At 39.5% G+C, this 23,824-nt stretch overlaps 1 protein-coding gene across 2 annotated transcripts in view; it reads right to left on the bottom strand.

The window, feature by feature from the left end:
• RALGPS2 (Ral GEF with PH domain and SH3 binding motif 2) overlaps positions 1-17,090 on the bottom strand; it is a 152,832-nt gene extending 135,742 nt beyond the window's left edge. For both annotated transcript variants that reach the window (XM_032393481.1, XM_032393482.1), the window contains exon 1: positions 16,946-17,090. The gene's annotated coding sequence lies outside the window, so the exon portion shown is untranslated. The remainder of the gene's footprint in view (positions 1-16,945) is intronic.
• Between the last annotated feature and the right edge of the window lie 6,734 nt (positions 17,091-23,824).

Below are 23,824 nucleotides of genomic sequence, written 5' to 3'. Positions count from 1 at the left end.
ATTTGTTATATGCTTAGCATTGTTCTAAAAGTTCTGTGTCATCTCATTTAATCTTCATATCATATAAAGAAAGCTATTATTTATGATGCTCATGTTATAGATGAGAACTAAGACATGAGAAGTTAAACAACCTGCCCAAGATCACAAGTTAGTAAAGAATACAGCCAGAATTCTACCACCAAACGTCTGCCACCAAAGCCTACTGTACTCTTTCCTAGGAAAAAACTGGATGTGGTCTCAAGAAGGGGAGGAACCAAAGAAGTACTAGAATAATGGAAGAAGAGTATCCACAGAGCCAGAAATCAGAATATTCAATCTCTTGCTCTGGGCTTATCTCTCTTTCAGACCTCATGATTTCTCACTTGAAATTTTGTGCTTCTCCCAGCACAGATGCCTAATTCTTTTCTCATCCCACCTTATAATACTGTCCCACCTTATCAAATGTAACTATTTCCCACCCCAATGCAAATAAACCCTTCAATCCGAACCATGCCAAAAAGACTAATTCTTGTTGTTGTATCTTTAGTCATGCTGGTTTCCTAATACTTACATACTTTTTTTTTTTAAAGATTTTATTTATTTATTTGACAGAGAGACAGCAAGAGAGGGAACATAAGCAGGGGGAGTGGGAGAGGGAGAAGCAGGCTTCCCGCTGAGCAGGGAGCCTGATGCGGGGCTCGATCCCAGGACCCTGGGATCATGACCTGAGCTGAAGGCAGTCGCTTAACCGACTGAGCCACCCAGTCACCCTTATACTCTTTATACCTTAATGAAAAAAAAATTTTTTTTTTAAGAGAGGGAGAGAGAGAGAAAAAGAGAGGAGGAAGAGGAGAGGAAGAGAATCTGAAGTAGGCTCCATATCCAGCACAGAGCCCAACGCAGGGCTTGATCCCACAACTCTGAGAGATCATGACCTGAGCTGAAATCAAGAGTTGGATGCCCAACCAACTGAGCTACCCAGGTGCCCGATGAAACACATTCATTAAAGAACACTCTGGCCCTCCCTTCACTAAGCCTCCTCTCCTGTCAACGGCTCTTCAATCTGACACATAACTACATATGGTCTTAGGCTATTTTCTTTTTTTTGGTCTTATGCTATTTACTGTGATTTCACATATAAGGTTTCATCTTTCACCAAGAAGATATAAATGAGTGCAAGGCCTAAGATTTTAAACATCTATGATAATACAGTACTGTGCTTACATAAAACAGTCAAAAGTACTGTCGATAAAAAGAAGCAAGTCAAAAGTGGAATTTCTTATCTGTAAGATATCCTCAAAACATTTCTTTTAGTAGACTTCCCTTGTCTCCCCAGCTTTTAAGAGACAGGATCTAAATCACATAGTTACAAAAACTGCATCCACAAATCAAAACTGAACAGTAGCAGAGGTTATCCTAGTGACAACTTACAGAATAAAAGCTATGTTGATCAAACTTACATACTAATTCCCCACCTATAAAATCCTAAAATCTATGAAAATCTATAAAGATTTCAGCACATTCATAGAAGAGAAGCTTAAGAGCAGCAACTGAAAACATACAGATTTGTCATGTAAGTTAATTCTAGAAGGAGAGAAATGTTCTAGTCAAATCCTGGGAATCTAAATCAGGATTGGAAGAGGTCTAACAAATAATTTACTTCAGTAATCCTAGAGATCTAGAGTAACCCCAGATACGAGAGAATCTAGGCTGTGATTACACTCCCATCTTCAAGGTCCTTAAAGAGGAAGAGTGGGGCACCTGGGTGGCTCAGTCGTTAAGCATCTGCCTTCGGCTCAGGTAATAATCCCAGGGTCCTGGGGTCAAGTCCCACACTGGGCTCCCTGCTCTGCGGGAAGCCTGCTTCTCCCTCTCCCACTCCCCCTGCTTGTATTCCTGCTCTCGCTATGTCTCTGTCAAATAAATAAATAAAATCTTTAAAAAAAAAAAAAAAGAGGAAGAGTGAAGAACTAACTCAGCTAAGTACTTTGCTTATGCTCTTTCATTTAATCCTTACAATGATCCTGAGAAGATACTCTTAGGCCCATTTATAAATAGGGAAGCTGCGTGTAAAGAAATTAAGTAACTTGCCTAGATTCATATAAATTTTAAGCACAGAATTAAAGCCATTGTCTATGTTGCAAAAAATTTATTTTAAATCTAACTTATAAAATTATTTGACTGATTCCAAGAACACTCAGATTCATTATTAGAATTTTAAGGCAACATGAAATCATAGTTTTGACATTCACATTCCTTTCAATGAAAATTAAACTGTAAGATACACATTTAATAGAAAATGCAAATGATAATTTTTAGACTAGACCCAACCCAAATCCACAGGCATATTAATGTTTCTCAAGCAAACACATTTAAGTATATTATTCCTTGTTCAAAAAATCATTAGTGGCATCAACTTTATGACAGTTGGCTATCTAATTGGATAAAAAGATAAGAACAAGCTCTTACATTAAAATAAACTGGATGAATTAAAGATGAAAAACATCTAATCCATAAAACTACTACAAGTAAACATACGCGATTTAAAAAAAAAAATCTTGGCATAGGAAAGTCTTTCTAGGACTAACGGGAAACAAACAACACAGGAGACTGATACAACTGACTGATGAAAATGTAAGACACACACAGTAAACATTATTTCATTAATTCTAAGATGAGTATATTCTCACCTTTTAACATCTCTAAAATCAGGATGTCTCTTAAAATCAAGGGTATCATGGTTTAACTGATAGCATATATTTACTCTTAGTTTAAATAAAATAGTGTATCTTACAAGTGAAGCCATCTTAGATTCAATAAGATACTCTGAATTGACAAAAGATAAAATAGGGGAAAGATCTATAGCAAATGACTTAATATTCTTAACACATAAAAAGCTCTTACAGGTTATTAATGTTAACTAACAGGGTGTTTCCACTGTACTGGTTATGTATCATTTCTTAAGTTAGGGGTTAACTGTACTAGTCTATCTTCTTTTCGTGTATCTGATTTATTTCATTAAATGACTTTAAATCAAGGGCGCCTGGGTGGCTCAGTCTGCTAAGCGTCTGCCTTCAGCTCAGGTCATGATCCCAGGGTCCAGGGATGGATCCCCACATCAGGCTCCCTGCTCAGCGGAGAGCCTGCTTCTCCCTCTCTCTCTGCTGCTCCCTGTTTGTGCTCTCTCTCTCCCTCTTTCTGTCAAATTGGAAAAAAAAAAAAAAAAGGCTTTAAATCAAAAGACTTATGCTTTTAAAAGAACATAAGAAAATGGGTAGAAGATATGAAAAGGAAACTGGAGAATGTAGCACAAATATCCAAAAACATGAAAATAAAAATTCTACTGAAAATGTTTAAAACTGCAAATTAAAACAGGAAGCATTTATTACATATATATGCTTATATATGTATATGCTAATATATATGCTTTTAAATCTTATCACCAAATCAGTGATAGCATACAGAAACACTTATATATCATGGGCAAGAATGCAAATATACTTAACTGCCAAACAAGCAACCCTTCTTTTAGGAATTCATATAAAGGAAATGATCAGAAAAATACAGGAAGACTTATTTAAAAAAGATATTAACTGTCACTGTTTGCAACATATAAAAGTTAGAAACAACCTATATGTCCATCAAGAGATTGCCTAAATAAACTATTATACATCCACACAATGTGATAGTATCCAACCATTAAATATAATGGTACAGAGAAAATGTCTTTGAAAGCCATTAAGTATTCCTGGAAGTATACAAAGACAATTTTTTCCCCTTGTTTTAATTTTTAAATTTTTTCTATTTATTTTTAATTGAAGTGTAATTGACAAATACACAAAAGCTTCTTATATGAGCACCAGATTAAAAAAATCTTTTCTGGTTTGATTTTATTTTTTTATTGAGTTTTAAAATACTGAAATGTACACTTATGTAAGGTATACTGTTCAACAAATTTTTACTATGTAGCCACCCATGTAACTACCAATCATATGAACATATGGACTTAAGACTTTTCTAGTACTCTTGAAGTCTTGCTCCTCTAGTCCCAATCCCTAAACTCTACCCAGACTTTATCAACACAGGTGAGTTTGACCTTTTCATGAACTTCAAAATAAAAGAATCATACAGTATATACTCTGTGTCTGCCTTCTTTTGCTCAATATTTTGTTTAATACTTACCCATACTTCCTAGGAAGAGCAGTAGTTCCTTCTTGTTCACTGATGTGTAGTATTCCAATGTAAAGCATAGTACATATTATTTGTGCATTTCGTTGTGGAGGGACATTTGGACTGTGTCTCATTGGGAGTTATGAAAAAAAGCTGCTATGTTTTGTCAGATTTCCTAACTTACTTTATTTGCACTGTCTCCTAATTTAGTTTTAGACATTTCTATTAATAAAATAAAAAGGAGGAAGCCTGGGTGGATCAGTCAGTTAAGCATCTACCTTCGGCTCAGGTCATGATCCCAGGGTCCTGGGATCAAGTCCCGCATAGGGCTCCCTGCTCAGCAGGGAGTTTGCTTCTCCCTCTACCCCTCCCCACCTGCTTGTGATCTTTCTCTCAAATAAATAAAATCAAAAGGATCAGACAACCCAGAAAAATGGAAAAAAAAAATGTGGTATCTCACCACATATAGAACTACCATTTTCATTTTAAGATTTATGTTTTACATACCTGAGATTATGTACATATGCTGTTTTTTCTCTAAATCAATCCCTTTTCCTTTCAGTTATTTTTTTCCCTTTTTTCTCTCCCTCTCCTCCTTACCTTAACCCAACTAGTAAGAAACCTTTATATCTAGCGTGCAACATTTTTCCACCCTTACCAGATCACCTAGATCACTTACACACAAGCGCACACATACACTAGGTTTTTGTTGTTTTATAAAAATGAGATACTTTTTGGGGCACCTGGGTGGCTCAGTCGTTAAGCGTCTGCCTTCGGCTCAGGTCATGATCCCAGGGTTCTGGGATCGAGTCCCACATCGGGCTCCCTGCTCTGCAGGAAGCCTGCTTCTCCCTCTCCCACTCCCCCTGCTTGTGTTTCCTCTCTCGCTGTGTCTCTCTCTGTCAAATAAATACATAAAATCTTTAAAAAAAAAAATGAGATACTTTTTTAAAAGATTTTATGTATTTATTTGACAGAGAGAGAGAGAGAGCAAGAGCAGGAACACAAGCAGGCGGAGTGGGAGAGGGAGAAGCAGGCTTCCCGCCGAGCAGGGAGCCCAATGCGGGGCTCGATCCCAGGATCCTGGGATCATGACCTGAGCCGAAGGCAGCTGCTTAATGACTGAGCCACCCAGGCGCCCCAAAAATGAGATACTTTATATATTCCTCTGCATCCTGCTTTTCTCAAATATGATGGCATGTCCTCACATCACTGATTATTTTTGCCATGCCTTATTTAACAGCTTTATTAAGATATAACTCACATACCATACAATTCACCAATTTCAAGTGTGTAATTCAGGAGATTAAGAGTACAGTCATCATGATGAGCATGGACTAATGTACAGAATTGCTGAATCACTATACTGTACACCCAAAACTAATATGACACTGTATGTTAACAATACTGGAATTAAAACTTTAAAAAATAAAGTGTAAAATTTAATGGTATGTACAACCATCACCACTCAATTTTAGAACATTTTCATCACCTCAGAAAGGACTCTGTGTCCTTTAGCTCCCACCACTGCCCTCCCCACCAGCCCTAAGCAACCACTAATCTACGGTCTCTACAGATTTCTCCCTTCTGGACATTTCATATGAATGGAGTCATATTACATGTGGCATTTTCTGACTGCTGCTTTCACCTAGCGTAATATTTTCAAGGTTCACTGATGTTGCAGCATGTATCAGTACCTACTCCTTTTAACCACTGAATACTAATCCACTGCATGGATACATCACATCCTGTTTATTCATTTGTTGGTTTATAGACATTTGGGTTATTTCTACTTCTTGCCTATAATGAATAATGCTGCTTTAAACATTCACGTACATTTTTTTCAGGGACATGTTTTCACTTCTCTTGGGTATATCCCTAGGAGAGAAATTGCTGGTCATATGATAATTCTATGTTAAATAATATGAAGAACTGTCATACTGTCATCCAAAGTAGCTATATCAATTTACATTCCTATCAGTGTACGAAGGTTCCAATTTGTTAACATCCTCGCCTATATTTGTTATTATCTAACTTTTTTTTTTAAGATTTTATTTATTTATTTGTCAAAGAGAGAGAGCGAATACAAGCAGGGGGAGTGGCAGGGGAGGGAGAAGCAGACTCCCCGCTAAGCAGAGAGCCCGAAGTGGGGCTTGATCCCAGAACCCTGGGATATGACCTGAGCCAAAGGCAGACGCTTAACTGACTGAGCCACCCAGGCTCCCCTCTTATTATGTAACTTTTTGATTCTAGTCATTCCAGTGGTGTGAAGTGGTATCTCATTGTGGTTTTTGTTTCATTTCCCTGATAGCTAACAATATCAAGCATCTTTTCATGTACTTATTGCATTTCTTCTTTCAAAAAATGTCAATTCAGATCCTCTATCTTTAAGATTTGAGAGAGAGAGAGAGAGAGCGCGCACACACAAGCAGGAGGGGTAGAAGGAGAGGGAGAACGAATCTCAAACAGACTCCATGCCGAGTGTGGAGCCCAACACAGGGCTTGATCTCAGGACACCAAGATCAGGACCTGAGCCGACACCAAGAGTTGGACGCTTAACCGACTGTGCCACCCAGGTACCCCCAGATCCTCTATTTTAAAATTAGGTTATTTGTCTTTTTATTAATGAGTATATTCTGAATACAAGTCTTTTATCAGATATATGATTTGTAGATATCTTCTCCCATTCTGTGGGTTGTCTTTCTACTTTCTTGATGGTGTCCTTTGAAGCAAAAGTTTAAAATTTTGATGAACTCCAATTTACCTTATTTTTGTTTTTTTTGCTCCTGCTTTTGGTATCATATCTAGGAATGCTTTGCCTATCCAAAGGTCATGAAAATCTACCCCTATATTTTCTTAAAAAAAAAAAAAGTCTTCTGATGTGCATATATATTGATTTCTAGTGAGTCTAAAACAAGAAGTGAAATCGCTGGATCACAGAGCATACATGTGTATAACATTCGCAGATGATACTAAAGAATTTTCAAAAGTGATTTTACCAATTTTCAAACCCACCTGATAGACAGTCTGAGTTCCAAATGCTCTAAATTCTTGTCAACACCTAGTAGTTTCAGACTTTTTCCATTAACACCATTCAGGTGGGTATACAGTGGTATCACATATTTTAATCTGTAGTTCTCTAAAAATTATGTGTGAGTACCTTTTCACCTTAGCCATCTGAACAACTCACTTTATAAATGCCTGTTCCAGTGTTCTGCTCAGGAACCCATTTGTTTCAAAAATGGGTTCCTGGTATTTTTATTGTTTTGTTTTGACACATATTTTTTATATACTCTAGATACAAGTCCTCTGTCAGGTCTAAGTAATGCAGACACTTTTACCAGGGTGTCAACTTGCCTATTTGCTCTCTTAATAGTATCCTTTGATGAACAGAAGTTCTTATTTAATGAAGAACAATTTATCTGTCTTATCTGGTTAGCACTTACTATGTCCCATGTAAAAAAAAAATCTTTGCCTACCAAAGGGTCACATAGGTATTTTTCCATGTTTTCTCTAGAAACTTTATTTTTCACCTTTCATAGTACATCTATAGCCCCTTCAAGAAGCACATAATCTCTGTTACAAAACTATTTCAGGGAATAGAAAAGGAAAGCTCCATAACTCATTTTATGAAGTCAGCATAACTTTGAAGCCAAAATACATACATAGAAATCTCTGATAAATTTACTGATAAATGTGGATTTTAAAAAACTCTAAGACAATGGCAAACCAAGTTCAGCAGTGTGTGTGTGGAGAGATAAATGCAACATAGCTAAGTAGGACTGGACCCAATAATGCAAACAGGAGATAATCTAATAATGTAATACATCTAATACATCCTTTTAGCAGATTAATGGAGAAAATATACATGATCATCTCTACCAACACAGAAAAAAAACACTTCATAAAATTCAATACTTATTTATGACAGTAAAAGAAAAAAATTCTTGCAAAACCAAGACTACAAGGCATTTCTTAATCTTTTACAGTTATCCACCAAATATTTATAGTAAGGTAGAGGAAATAGGAGAGGTTGGTAAACAGTACAAACTTTAAATTATAAAATGAGTAAGATCTGAGGATCTAATGTATAACACGGTAATGACAACTGATAACAGTGTACTGTATAATTGAAATTTGCTAAGAACGTAGAACTTAAATGTTCTCACCAAAAAAAAAAAAAAAAAAGAAAAAAAAAAGTAAATGTGAGGTGATGGGTGTGTTAATTAACTGAATGGGGAAATTCTTTCACAAAACATCACATTATAAATGTTCCTTACTTGTTGTTTTTGTGTGTATATTTTAATTGCATTATATGTTAGTTGGTTAAAATATAAATGTATATGAAGGCAAACTTTTTATCTTTTTGTTTATGGCTGTATCCCCAGCACCAAGAATTATTCCTGCACATTAAAAAAAAAAAAGTCATGGAGCATTTTCTTTCCTTCTTTCTTTTTTTTAAAGATTTTACTTATTTGAGAGAAAGTGAGAGACAGAGTGTGAGCAGGGGGAGAGACACAGGGAGAAGCGGACTCCCCGCTGAGCAGGGAGCCTGAGGCAGGCTCGATCCCAGGACCCTGGGGTCATGACCCCAGAGAAAGGCAGACGCTTAACCAACTGAGCCACCCAGGTGCCCCATTGTGGAGCATTTTCTAAGATTTATTTATTTACTTGAGAGAGAGAGAGAGAGAATCTGAAGCAGACTCCTTGCTAAGCACGGAGCCCCACGACCCTGAGATCATGACCTGAGCCGAAACCAAGAGTCGGAGGCTCAACCAACTGTGCCAGCCAAGCGCCCTGCTCCAAGACGTTTTTTTTTTTTAAGATTTTATTTATTTATTTGACAGTGAGCGGGGGAGAGAGAGTGAGAGAAAGCACAAGCAGGGGGGAGCAGCAGAGAGAGAGGGAGAAGCAGATTCCCCCTGAGCAGGCTTGATCCCAGGACCTGAGGTGAAGGCAGCAGCTTAACCCACTGAGCCACCCAGGAGCCCCCAAGACTTTTTTTAAATGAATAGATAAATGAATGATTCTTTTTTTTTTTTTTTTTTAAGATTTTTATTCATTTATTTGACAGAGAGAGAGAACAAGTAGGCAGAGAGGCAGGCAGAGGGAGAGGGAGAAGCAGGCTTCCTGCTGAGCAGGGAGCCCGATGCGGGGCTCGATCCCAGGACCCCGGGATCATGACCTGAGCCGAAGGCAGCGGCTTAACCGACTGAGCCACCCAGGCGCTCCGATAAATGAATGATTCTTAAATCAAAATTTGCACTTGGGGAAAAAATGATAGTATTTTCTTTTGGCATTTCTCTAGATATAAGCATTATACAGGCTAAGTTTGTATGCATTAAAATATATATACATATATGTACATATTACATATGAAAATATTTCTGATGAGATTAATAAAATAACCCTGTCTAAATTAAAAAAAAAAAACCTATAGTAAGATAATCATACTTAATGATGAGATCTTAGAGGTATTCCTATCAAAAGTCAGGAACATGACATTCAAGTGAGCCCTTCATGCTGCTGCCCGGCAATCACACTGTACTTCCCCATTCTGTTCTGTTCTCTTTTCCACTCTTTGATAGAGGACTACATCATGTATTTTTCCCTCTTCTCAAACCCCTGATACACACTCCTATTTTTCCTTATTCTCAACCACTGACCTTGCTTCCCATACACTAAAGCAAACAGAAAACCTTAGGTGAAAATTTGCCCAAACCACCACCATCATGTCTGTGTCTATATACAGCTACCTTTGAACAACACAAGGTTGACTGCACGGGTCCACTTACATGTGGATTTTTTTTCAATAAACACAGTACAGTACCGTAAATGTATTTTCTCTTCCTTATCATTTTCTTAGTAACATTTTCTTTTGTGTAGCTTACTTTATTGTAAGAAGGCATATATAATTCAAAGCAATATACAAAATATGTGTTAACTGGCTGTTTATATTTATCAGTAAGGCTTCCTGTCAACAGTAGGCTATTAAGTTAAGTTTTGGAGAAGTCAAAGGTCTTATATGAATTTTTGACGGCACAGAAGTTGGCGCCCCTAATCCCTGTGTTGTTCAAGGGTTGTTCAAGGGTTCACGGGTCAACTGTATTCCATCTTCTCTCCTGTTTCTATAGATAAACTCTCCCTACTCCTATTAAAGCAAAGGCTAATCCTTCCACCTGTGCACACAGATCAGGAGTCAGCAAACCATGCCAATGCTATCTATGGCTGCTTTCAGGCTATAGAAGTAAAGCTGAGTATTAGTAACAGAGACTGTTTTGCCCACAAAGCCTAAAATACTTACTATGTAGCCCTTTGAAGAAAACTTTGCTGACCCCTGTAGATCATCTCTCCTCTCATCTAATATGGGCAGAGCTGGTTGCAAGGGCCCATTAAGTTCCATGCACAAGAAATAAAGTAAGATCCACACAAGACACATACAACATCGGGGACATATCAGATATACTCATGATCCCCCCTCCCCCAAAAAAAAGGATCTTAATAGGGAGAGGTCACCTATAAAGGATGAAGACTGAATGGCAAAAGACTCTGGAACAACTGCTTGAAACTAGAAATTAGAGTGCAATCCCTTAAATCTTGAGGGAACATTATTCTACCTTAGAATGCTATATCCAGACCAGCCAAATTATTAACCCGGTATTAGCATGGAAGCAATCTTCAGTAATACGAACATCTCAAAAATTTCACCTCCTCATACATTCTCTCTCTTGAAAGTTACAGAGGGATGCATTTCACCAAAACAGAGGTATAAATGGAGAAAGAGGAAGGCATGGATCCGGAGACCACAGGCTCTGACACAGGCAAAAGACAAAGAGAACTCTCAGAATCCTGAAGGCAAATCACAGGCTAAACCTGGGTGGCAGAAGTGGAGAGCCACAGTGTAGATTTGAGCAAAAGCACAGAAACACCTAGGGTTTTTCCCAATTTTTAAAAAACCGAACAATCAATTATCTGATGTGCTTAAACATACCGGGACAGCTTCTAGAAAAAAAAAAAAGAGAGCGAGTGAGCAAGAGAGACACAAATGGGAACCTAAGCAAAAATTTAAAAAGAAGAAAAAATTTTAACTACAAGAAATATAATCATAGTACACTGCAAAGTTCAATGATGAACATATTACAAGGTCATAATAATGTGAAAAATGAATACTGATTTAACCAAAAGCATGATCTACTGGGAGATAAAAGGAGAGAATGTTCAAGGTGGCCTAAGAATCCTAAAGCACAGACTCATCCTCCACAGTAGCAAGCCAGAAGATAATATCTAAAATTGGAAAACAAATAGTATTTCAAAATATGGGAGTAAACACCAGAAAAAACAGCTGAAAGTATCAAAAATGGTTGCTCTGAGAGCAGAACATAAGAGGAAAAATTATACCAAGATGAGGCAGGGGATGGTGTTTTTCATTATAAGTCCTATAGTACAATTTTCTTAACTGCACAGTTGTACAATTAACACAATTAATGTGTTTTTTTTTAAAACAAAACAAAAATCATGGTTTTTGTGTCATTTAAGATCAATTAATTCACTCACCCCACAAATATTACCTAGGTATTATTGACTATGTGCTAGGTACTTTTCTAGGTGCTAGGAATACAACAGTGAAGAAAACTAAGTTCTTGCCCTCATGAAGCTTATATCCAGAGGGAAGAAAATAATAAACAAGTTAATGTATGCTATAATGTCAGCTAAATTAATGTTGTGAAGAAAAATAAAGGTAAGAGTAGAGTGTGGTAAGGATGCTATTTAGGTAGGGTTTTCAGAAAAGGGCTCTTTCCAAGAATCAGCAAAAAGGAAATCAACCTAAAAATGAAAATGTATTTTGAGAAAAAGTCATGAAAGTATGATTACAGGAGGGTATCAATTAAGTTCAAGGTGAGAGCTTCATTTTAAGCCTCTCATACTCCAAAGCAACGTATCATTCAAGAGCCTGTACCACAAGTTCTCAGTAGTGGCACATAAATAGCTAGGCACCCTCAACCTAAGTCACAGAAACACTGCTACTTATACTCTTCCTATATCCATAGCTAGCCATTACTTATTAAAGTTATTGCATAAATTTATACTCAAACTTTTTTCTTTCCATAGAATATGAAGATGTTTATATTTTAACTATGTAGTTAAAAGTCTTCCCAAATCAGAAGCTCAACACATTAATCAAGAAAGATTCCAGATTAATTCCAAGTTACCAAAATTTATCACATCCGATCTTCATTCTCTCACTAAGGTTGAACGCTAAACCACTGGGAATAAGATGCATTTAAAGAAACAATTTACAGAGTAATGCAAAACATTCATTTTCCTCTCCGAGGAACCTCACTCAGGCTGAGGTAGAGTTTCAACCTCTTTTGAATTATCTTTTCACTGAAAATTAAGTAAAAAAAATGTAGTATTAAGACTGATGGGATAATTTTATTTCAAATATGGTTGTTACACAATAAAACCTCATATTCAAAAAATAAGGCTGATTTTAATACATCTTATTCTCAAAACATTTATACCATTAAAAGTACATCAAAACTATCTGTGTCTTTTTTATATAGCAAAAAAAGTAATAATGACAGAAGAAAGGCAGGCAGGAACAATCCCCCCCAAGAGGAAACCACCCTTAAAAGGATTTTATAAGGAGCCCACCACCCTCTCCCACTGATAGGTAATGACAAACACCTGATTGGATGACAAGCGCATGGAGGGTTAGATTGAAACAGTCCAACAACCCCATAAAAGCCCCTAATCGAGGGGCGCCTGGGTGGCTCAGTAGGTTAAGCATCTGCCTTTGGCTCAGGTCATGATCCCAGGGGGATGGAGTTCCCCGTCGAATCCCGCATCGGGCTCCCTGCTTGAGCGGAGTCTGCTTCTCCCTCTACCCCTCCCCCCTGTTCGTGATCTCTCTCTCACGCTCAAAAAACAAAAAACCCCTAGATCTAAAAGCCAAATCAGCAACCCTCTTGGGTCCCCTCCCTCTTCCGGAGCTTTGTAGTATCGCTCAATAAACTCTGCTGCCCACCACCCTTCCTCTGGTCTACCTCTTCATTCTTCCAAGTGGCATGACCAAGAACTGCGGGCACCAAGAGAAGAAATCCTGTAACAGTGATACTTTTAGATATTAAATAGATTTTAAAGTTTAACTCACAAAAAGAAAGTAAATTAAACTAACTATATTTCAATTAAGAGTAGGGTTTAAAGTTTAAAAATTTCTGGGAAAGAGCAGTCACTACTGTACACTTAACTGTAGCACGACATGTTGATGCTTTCCCCACCAAGCCCTACACTCCCAAGATGGAGCACTGCAGTATAGTAACAGCTACAACTCGGCTTTGGGTTGACTGCTCACTAGCGTTGTGCTTCAACATCTAAAATAGAGATAATAATGCCTATAAAGTTGGCAGTCCTGGGGGCGCCTGGGTGGCTCAGTCAGTTAAGCATCCAACTCTTGATTTTGGCTGGGGTCATGATCGCCGGGTCCTGGGACTGAACCCCAGGAGGGCTCCACTTGGCGGAAGTCTGCCTGGGATTCTCTCTCCTCCCTCTCCCTCTGCCCCTCCCCCCCTTAAATTTATTTAAGATAAATAAATCTTAAAAAACAAAACAAAACAGAATTAGCAGTCCTGTCAATAAGAAGTACCCATATATTTCAATATCCGTAATACATATTAAAAAGCTTTGTGATCTGCAAAGAACTACACCAATAGTCATATTTTAAACAAAAAGGGAAACTATCACTTTCAAATGTTTCTGATTTTAGCAATAATGCCTATCAGATTCTATGGAAGAACAGTGGGACACTGGTCCACTCACACACACACAGCCAGAAAAAGAAAAGATTTTTTTAAAAGATTTTATTATTTATTTATCAGAGAGAGCACAAGCAGGGGGAGTGGCAGGCAGAGTTCTCGGAGAAGCAGATTCTCTGCCCAGGAAGCTCAAGGCGGGACTTCATCCCAGGACCCTGGGATCATGACCTGAGCTGAAGGCAGATGCTCAACCGACTAAGCCACCCAGGCATCCCAAGAAAAGGCATATACTTTAAAAATCTAGACTTAAAAAAAAAAATTAGACTCCCTTATAAACAAGTAAGTGCAGAGAGAGAATATTTTTAGCAAGTATTTAACCATACAAACCAAAAGACTAAAGTTGTTTAACCGCATGTAAACTGTGCATCATCTGACTTCAGGTAGAATGTTTATTTTTGGTTATAGTTGGGAACCAGATACCCAATGTATATAAACACCAGCATATTTTTTAAACAACTGTCTTAATGCCTTTGTTCACTCAGTAATAATTCCCACTATACTTAGAAGGAAAAACACAAACAATATCCTTAACCAAAACTCATCACAGGAATTTTTACTTCTTAAACTTTTAAACTAACATTGAACAAACAGCATTATCTGACGAGTAGCAGACTATTTGCCCACTTAGTCTTTAAACTCCACCGGAGCACAGACCTGTGTTTTTCTGTTGTATCCCCAATACCGAGGCACCTAAGTGGCATCAAATATATACTCAATAAATATGTGTGGAATGAACGAATGAGGGAGTGAGTGAACTAAAGCTTAAGGGTTTTAAGTTGCAACAGAACATTTTCACTTATACATCCATCACTCAGTACAAACAACCACAGTCTCAATTGTAATGACATAATAAACTGAAAAAGACACATACTAGGTATTTGAAAACACAACTCTTATTACTGGTGTGTAATACACAAAGTAAATGATTCACAAAGCCAGTTTTTAAGTTGTATTTTTTCTCAAGAAATTTTGGTGTGTTCTTTCTGACATGAAAATATACACATATATCAGAAAAGCATGCTGCAATCTTGATAAACCAAACACTATCTTTAAAGTTCTGTTGCAATATGGAATAATTTAGGCAAAGTGAACAGTTATTTCCAGAGTCCCACACAGAATATTTTGAAAAGTCAAACTCCTTAACTAAAGGTGAAATAAAATGGAAAAAAAAGGTAGATCTTACTATTTAAAAATTTTTATACTGAATTTTAAAAAAGGGGAAAATGTCAAGTTTAGACTAAATTAATTACACTGAAATTATTTATGCAAGAAGGCATCTAACATCCTTACATTTAATCTTTAAGCTAATAAGACAAGTTATTTTCCAAAATTTTTAAGCTAGATGATAAACTTTATACTCACAAAGCTTGAATTAGAGAAGTTATTTTTATTAAAATAATACTGTTTGGATAAGTTCCTTCATAATTCTAAAGTCTACAGTAAGATATTCAGCAGTAACAGTACAGTAATATATTTATGATTCTACCCAACTTGCACAAGCATAATTATCTGGGTGGAACAGGCTTTATGGCTAGCAAGCTATGATCTGTGAGTGCAATAATATACGTGCATGGGTCGAAAAGTTTCCCAAGATTCTGATGGTCATCTTCAAAGAAACTTAAACAAGAGTCGATCTGACAATGAATACAAAAATACAACAAAATCAATTCATAAACACCGGTACGAAAACAGGGCTCTCTGTAACAACTACAGCGTTGGGGGGGGGGGGGAATCCAGGGAACATAAAAGATAAAACACAATTAATTGCTGCCTGTGTTCCCCACTTTACGGTCTTAAACACCGGGTATTAGACACTCCTCTTTAGCGCTCTCTTAAACAGAAATTTGGCGTTTCAACTGCCCCTCCCCCACAGTTAACATCAGTGCCCTTTCTTCCTCCTCCCTTACCCCTCCCAGTTCAAACAAATTAACATTTGTACTAAGGTACCTCCTATCAGCTCGCAGCTTCTTCCCAAACACGCCCACGTACACTGAAACTGGCCTGCGTCTGCACAACACACAGCTACAGGAAAAGAGCTCCGAGGGGGGCAGGTGGGAGGATAATTTAGCTCCGCACCGGTTTACGGCTATTTTCCAAATATTAGCTCCTCACACTTGGCTCGGGTTTCTGCCAAATCACCTCCAAAGCACAGTGTTTATGAGCCTACCTCATCCGATTCTGCAATGGAATTCCGGATATTTGCAGACAGATATCCCGGCTTTGCAAGTGTTTGATCAGATCCGTCCGGAATCTCTCTTTTTCTCAGTACGCCCGGTCCTAGCCGTACAGCAACCAGACCTCGGGCCGCGCCCCCGGCCCCGCACCCCGCCGCGTGCCCGGCCCGAGGCCAGCTCAGGACCAGCCTCTCCCTGTCCCGGGTTGGCGGGAGACCCGAGCTGCGGGCCGCTCCGCAACAGGTCACCCTGACCGCGGGCGCGGGTTCGCGGGCGGCCGGCTCTGCTGCCGGCTTCTGGGGCGCAGCGCCAGGGCCAGGGGAGGGGGTGTGGCCCGGCTCCGCGGTCCCCGCGCCGCGGTCCGGACTCCCGCTCACCTGAAGGGAGGCTGAGGCGCAGCCGGGCGCCAGGGCAGCACGGGCCGAGGCCGGGGGCTTCCGCCACCCAGGAGGGAGAGCGAGGCGGCCTCAGGGGGCCGCCGCGCCCCCGGCCTCGGCACACAGACCGGGAGCGGGGACCGCACGGCCGCCTCCAGCCTCCGAGAGCGAGCCGCCGAGGGAGACGCGGCCCCGGGCCCCCAGCGCCCTCCTCCCTCAGCCCGAGCCCCGCAGCTCCCTCTCCGTGCCGAGGGCGAGCAGCCCCGGGGCCCGCGGCCAGGAGCTCCACACCGCAGCCCCGGAGCCGCCGCCATTCCCCGCGCCGCCGCCGCTGCGGCTCCGCGCCGCCCGAGGGGCGCAGCGCACCCACCTTCCCTCCCCCGCACCGCCCGCCGAGGCTCGGCACCGGGCCCACGGCCAGAGCACCGACCTGTGCAGCTGCGGCCGTCGCCTCGAAGGATGGAAAGACGACGCCGGCTTCAGGCTTCGTCAGCGTTGCCGCCGCCGCCTAGGCTAGCGCCCGGCGACCCGAGCAGTCGGCGTCTCTCATTCAGCGCCCGCCACCGCCGCCGCCGCCGCCGCCGCCGCCGCCTCTCGGGGGAGGGGAGTGAGCTGGATCCACCCCGTCCGCGCTGGGGGGTGGGGGAGGAGAGCGGACCTGGCGGGCGCGCGCAGGGAGGGCGGGGCGGAGCCGCGTGAGCGCGCGCACCAAGCGAGCGCGCTTGCGCGTGCCCCCAGCGCCGCGACCGGCGGGGTCTTCGCCGCGCGCGCCGCGCCAGCCGTTCTTCTGCCCCACAAGCTCAACTGCCGCGGGGGACCGGTGTCCGTGGCGCGCGCCGCTTGCCGCAGCCCCTCGGCCCCGCGCTCGCGGGAGGGAGGGGCCGCTGCCCGCCCAACGGAGGGGCGGGGAAGGGTTGGAGGGCCGACAGGTGGGGCACCCGCGGCAGCCGGCCACCTCCTCGCGGCACGGGGTCCACCGCGGTGAAATCCACCCTGGTGTCTGTCGCTGTCATCTTTAAGGGCGGGGAACAAAGTCTGGAAACACTTGACTCCCAGATGAAATATTCTGCCCGCGCCAGCGGTGGTTTTAGTTAAAATTAGTCGCGGCGGGCAAGTGAGAGGGCTCCAAATGTGAAGAGCCACCCCACTGCCATAGGACCATAAATTATGGTGATCAATACTCTCATAAAGATTCGGGAAGTGTTAGAAGTAGGCCTTTGTAAGTGTTATGCAGGGGACTGCCCTTGGCTTAATAAGCAAATGACAGAAATTTGGCATCCCGGGGTCTCAGATTGATGAGTTCCAGGTGAAAAGTATTTTCACGTCAATGCATGAACAAGATTCTGAATTATCAAATATTTTGTGTGAATGAAAAAGGAATAGATTCGGTATAAATGGTGGAAGAGTGTTGTTTCGGAGGGTGCACTGTATGGGGTGGCCTACTTAAAATTAGCACCATTTGATGCAGTGACTATAAATGGAAGGTTTTAAGTGAGCCACCTTTATATACGCCGTCATTAGACCATTTGGAAATGATTATTTGATGATCTGCAGCTCTTCTTTAGGCAACGTGCAGCAGGCTGTGGAAGGAATACTGCGTACTAGCATTGGGTATAAAACATGAAAGGACCAAAATTGTTCCCATTTGGTTTCTTTCCTCCCTTTAATAACCACTAAGCAGAAATGATTAATCTTGTATATTGAAGAATGCTAATTATTTCCTTCTTTGATCGCCTGGTATCCTAGCCCTTTACTCTTAGGGAAGCTAGAATGTCTTCAACCCCTTCCCTCAAACAGGGTTATTTCTTTAAAGCCTTCCCTCCCCCTCTCCACACCCAAAGGTGAGTTGGCAAACAAAAACAGGGATAGACAAAGTTTATGGTTTTTCAATTTTATTGCATTTTGCTTTCAAAGAAAGTCTTGAAAGGAATCATAAAAAAATCACTGGGAGAAGTAGAGAAACCAAAAGAAGGAAAAAAAAAAACAACTTTCAAATGAGAATAGACTTAGAAAAAAGAAAACAGAGTATTGGTTAAAAGGGGGGAAGTGTATTATGTATACAGGAAGTTTTCCCATAGATGCTAATTGCTTCAAGTCCCAAAGAAACAACAGGCAAACAGAATTAGCACTTGGAGGAAAACCCCTGCTAGTTACCAAGTTAGGTAAATGTTTATTCTTTTTTAAGTGTTAATAAGAGATTAAGGAAAAGGTGGTTGGCTGTGTGCCAACAATAATACATACAACAATTACATATACACACACATATATATATCCCATTTTAAGAAATAAATATTTAGAAATAAAACTGAGGAACAACAGGGAATTCTAGTATTAATGTCTTGCAATTACTTTAAACTTGAATTAGGGTTTCATAAAAACAAACGAGGCTGTGTTCCTACATCTACCAATAATTTTCACAGTTTACCGTAAGAGCAGTGAAGTTTTCATTTGGATTTTGAAGAGAAAAAAGCATGTGACTCATGAAGGTAGGCCAGGGATATTCTGAATTCTTATACTTACTGAATTTCTGAGTTTGGAATAATTACTCAAAATCTATTTCTCGTGTTGATAACCTCCAAAATAATAGTTTTATTAACCTTTAGAGTTGTGTTGAGTTCAAACTTCTGAAATTGGTGAGATTAAGAATTTACGAATAAAAATACAGAAAAAAAGTTTATTCTCAACATCTTTTTTTTTTTTGTCATAGCTTGGGAATTATTTTAGAAAGCCAGTGTCCCTTCCCATTTATTGATATGCAAATGGAACAATGGCTTTTTATACTTAAACAGGACCACCAGCAAATTTTCTTTACCAGAGCATCTTTTATCACAGTTAAATTCTGTAAGTTGCTTTATGTATTCCATTTGCTTTTGCCAGGAGACAAGAAATATGCAAAGTCTTAGTATAACAAAAAGTACGAATGTATAAAAGAGAAATGCCATTATATAAAATAGAAATCAATGAGAATTCAATATGCTTAAAATTGTTTCACAGGAATCACCATTATGTAACAGTTTTGTTACTATCCATTAAAATTATTTCCAAGGGGTAAGCGAAAGAACTCATTTAGATACAGAACAAGCAGTTTCGGACCACAGCAAGAACCAAATCAACAAACAACTCCTCTCATTACTGCTGTCAAAATCAAACTGGCATAGTTAGAAACCTTATTATTTCAATAACACCTAATTCTATTACAACCAACAGAATTTCTGCAATCACATAGACCTCTATTATTTCTCTAACCATTAATCTTTTTTCAAATATATATATATATTGGCCGGACATTTTGAAAAAATTTATCAGTTACGTTTGCAATGTTCTGATTTAAAATCTAGGCAAAATAGCAGACCCAAAATTCACTCTGAGGGAAAGGATATATGGGAGGACTTTGAAGAGGTAGACACACATTCTCCAGAAATCTGACACCAAGGTACGAGGAGAGCCTGCCACCATTCCCAATCAAGTGAGACATGCCACAGATACCAAGAACAAAGATAATCAACAGTCCATTCAAATATGAGTACCAACTGTCAAGAGGCATAAGGCCTAATTTAAGATTGAGCTGTTTCTCACATGGGCAACTCTATGCAGGGAATGGGTCAGCAGGGAAGTATTTACTTAATGATGACTAATGTTTCCCCGGAACAAGTCTTGGGGACCAGCTAATACATAAATAAATGTTTGCATGAACTAATAATATTCAATATTAACTTTAAAGATGATTTCAGTAATGCCTCATTTATCTGACAGGACAAAGAAGGGGCAGTGAGGGATTGAACAAAATTAGATATTCTAGATAACAGAGGTTTTTATCTTAAAGCACTAGAAACAATTGAATTTAAACCACGTGTATTGATTTTTTTCCTGAAATATCACCAGTTTCTCTGCCTTAAACTAATAAAACATAGTATAGTTTAACCTATTCCTAATGACCCAGAGGTATTTTATAATCAAAAGCGATAATACCGAGATGTGTGTGGGAGCTTAGAAGTACTTGGTATCCTTCACCCTACAATAAATAATCGTGGCCTACTATGTTCCTGAATTCCTTTGAGTCTAATTGATCTGGATGGTGCTCATTATTGACCTTCCTGATGGTTCTACAGCACTGCCTGCATACGTATATTAACACACCTCCCATTGTCTTATCACGTTAGCCTAGGAAGCCAAACAATGAATATTTTTAATGTATGTATAAAATAAGAGGAAAGAACCTCAGAATATACTAAAACTACTCCAATATGTGGGGGACATTTACTTAATAGAAAGGCCATTTGCCTACTTTCATGTTTTCCTCAATATTTTGGATATTTGGGTTTACCAGATAAGTGAATCATTATTGCATTCTACTTTCTTTCTATAAATTTTAGGCATTGTTCTCCATACTGAGGATCTTTGTTGATAATATTCGTCACAGTAGTTTCCTTATATAGCCTGCATTCAAAATAAGGTTAGAATTAAAAGCCCCAGGAATTCATAAATCCATATCAGTAATAAATGGATAAAATGAGTGGAGAAGAGGAGGGTACTCTTGTTTATAGTGGAATATTGAATGCCAACAGGTAAGTGTGGAGGGAGTGCTGGAGTTGGACAATCACCATTTTGCAACTATTGTGGCAAAGATTGGGTAACACAAAAACCATCAATGGATGTTAAATGTAAGGAGACATTTTGATGAGAAACAGGATATTTGCATCATCTTACAGTTCTTCCTATAGACTTCGTATTACTTGCAAGGAGGAAAAACACTAATTATACGCTAGAGAAATTGGACAAAATCTTGACCAGGTAATCGAAATTAACATCATGAATGAGGGACAGATGCACATTGTTTGCCTTGAGATGTGATTCCAGAGGACACAGCACCTAATGAGGAAATGAGGAAGTTGAATGAGGAATCTGATAAAGAAATATCAGATTCCAAATGAAGAATATTCTAGATCTTGTTTTGTTTTTTAATGGGGGGTGGTGGCTGTATTCTTCAAAGATGTCGGTGCTACGAAAGACAAAGACTATGAACATATTCCAGCTAAAGAACCATGACAACTAAATGCAATATGAAATATTAGACTGGAACCTTTACTGGAGGGGAAAATAATTCTGTAAAGCACATTATTGGGTTAATTGGAAAACAGATGGTAGATTGATTAGATAAAAGTATCAATGTTAAGATCACTGAAGTGGGTAACTGTACTATGGTTGTGTCTCTAAATGCTGTGGTATTTAGAAGTAAAGGACTAGGAGGTATGCATGGTTGAGAAATATATATATATAGAGAGAGAATAGAAAACATAATAAAACAAGCAAAGCATTAACAATAGGTGATGTCAAGGTTAGGTGTTCCCTGAAAACGTCTATAAATTTAAAATTATTTCCAAATAAAAAGCTTTTTTTTTAATTTCAAAAAAGCAGCAGTAAAAGCAACCCATAGAGTCTAACATTATAATTATTTTAAATGACCACCTTACTGCCAAATCCCACGGGCTTTATGACGCCTTCCCTGAAACTGTCTCATTTCATGGGTTCAAATTATAGAAACAATGCATTTTATAATTGAAGAGTCATCTAACTTTTTATTTTATGAGTGAGGAAATTGAATCTCAGAGATTCAAGATTTACCTGAAATCCCTTAACCAGTTAGTGGGATGGCACAATCTTGATTCTACTTCCTTCTATAGCTGCTAACCTGCTACTCCGGAGTTTCAATCATTTTCCCTCATTCGCCTTTCTCACTCTGAGTGTCCTATGGGCCTATATTCTCTCCTATCTATGATCATACAAGGGACTTAGTCTTTCCGTTTCAGCTACCACTGCTCCCCTGGGAATTCTTGCCAGACTTCTGTCTGATTGCCTCCATGACATCTATATGAGGATATTCTATCACCCGTTCAACCTCTACATGTTTAAAACTAAAATAGCCACAGAAGAACAAATTAAAATGGCTAGTAAAACCTATGAAAATAAGTCCGTCCTTACTGATAAAGAAAGACACATTAAAACAGGATATGTTTTGCCTCCAAGACTGGAGGCAAATTCAGTTTTAGCCAAGATGTAGGCAATAGGATCTCTCATACACTGATGGTGGGAGTATAAATGAACGTATCTCTTCACTGAACAATTTGCCAAAAGCAAGGAAAGAATTATATGTACATACCCTTTGACCCAGCAATTTTACACATAGATACTTGTCCTACAAAAATGTTGTGACGATGTTCAAAGAAATATAAGGACTGCTCATTAAATATTGTCTGTAATAGCAAAAGTTGCAATACTAAATGTCCCTCCATATGGGAGTGGGTAAATGCAATTATATTTGCTTACAGTGAAAAGATAGCTCTTTGTGAACCAATATGGAAAAAACCCAAATAAGTTGGTGAGACCTAGGTACACTAGTGTTCCATTTCCTCTTCTTGGTTGGTACATACATAGAAATCAGCCTGGAAGGCTATGCAAACAAACCAGCACAGTGGTTACCCCAAGAGAATGGAACGGGGGGTAGAAAAGGGGACTCTCATTTTTCTACTTTATATAGTTCCATGGTTTGCTATTGCTGTTTTTTATTAGAAGTATGTATACCTTTATAAAAGCAACAACAACAACAAAGGTGTTGCTTTCTCTTTAACTTGAAATATTTTAATTCCTTAATCAGCATTTCCGCCAACACCACTCTTTTATCATTCCTTTTCTCTCCCAGGCTTTAGAATCACCATTGACTCTTCTTCTCTGTCCTTTATTATTTATCCATTTAGTTCTGTTCCTTATAATTTTTTGCAGGTTTTTTTTTTTGCAAATATCAGACCAAATTATGTACTTAAAAATTACTCGTACCTGGGGGCGCCTGGGTGGCTCAGTCGTTAAGCGTCTGCCTTCGGCTCGGGTCATGGTCCCGGGGTCCTGGGATCGAGCCCCGCATCGGGCTCCCTGCTCGGCGGGAAGCCTGCTTCTCCCTCTCCCACTCCCCCTGCTTGTGTTCCCTCTCTCGCTGTGTCTCTCTCTGTGAAATAAATAAATAAAAAATCTTAAAAAAAAAAAAAAAAAAAAAATTACTCGTACCTGAACTCTTAGATTTAGCTACTCTCCACACCTTTTTTCTTTTTTTACACACCTATTCCTACACCATTTTCATTGTGTCACACATCTTCCCCATCCCACTCAAAAATCCCCAAGTTGTTCCTTGTGATTTACCAAGGTGACATCCAGGGACTTTCATACCTCAGTTTACCCTACTAATCCAACTCATCACCACTCCACACACTAGCCAGGCCATCCTTTGATTTATTCATTCAATAAACAAACACGTATTTCT

Source organism: Phoca vitulina, unplaced genomic scaffold, assembly GCF_004348235.1.
Source record: "Phoca vitulina isolate PV1807 unplaced genomic scaffold, GSC_HSeal_1.0 scaffold73, whole genome shotgun sequence".
Lineage (NCBI taxonomy): Eukaryota > Metazoa > Chordata > Mammalia > Carnivora > Phocidae > Phoca > Phoca vitulina.
The sequence above is the reverse complement of the archived record's forward strand: the minus strand, read 5'-3'. Positions and strand labels throughout refer to the sequence as shown.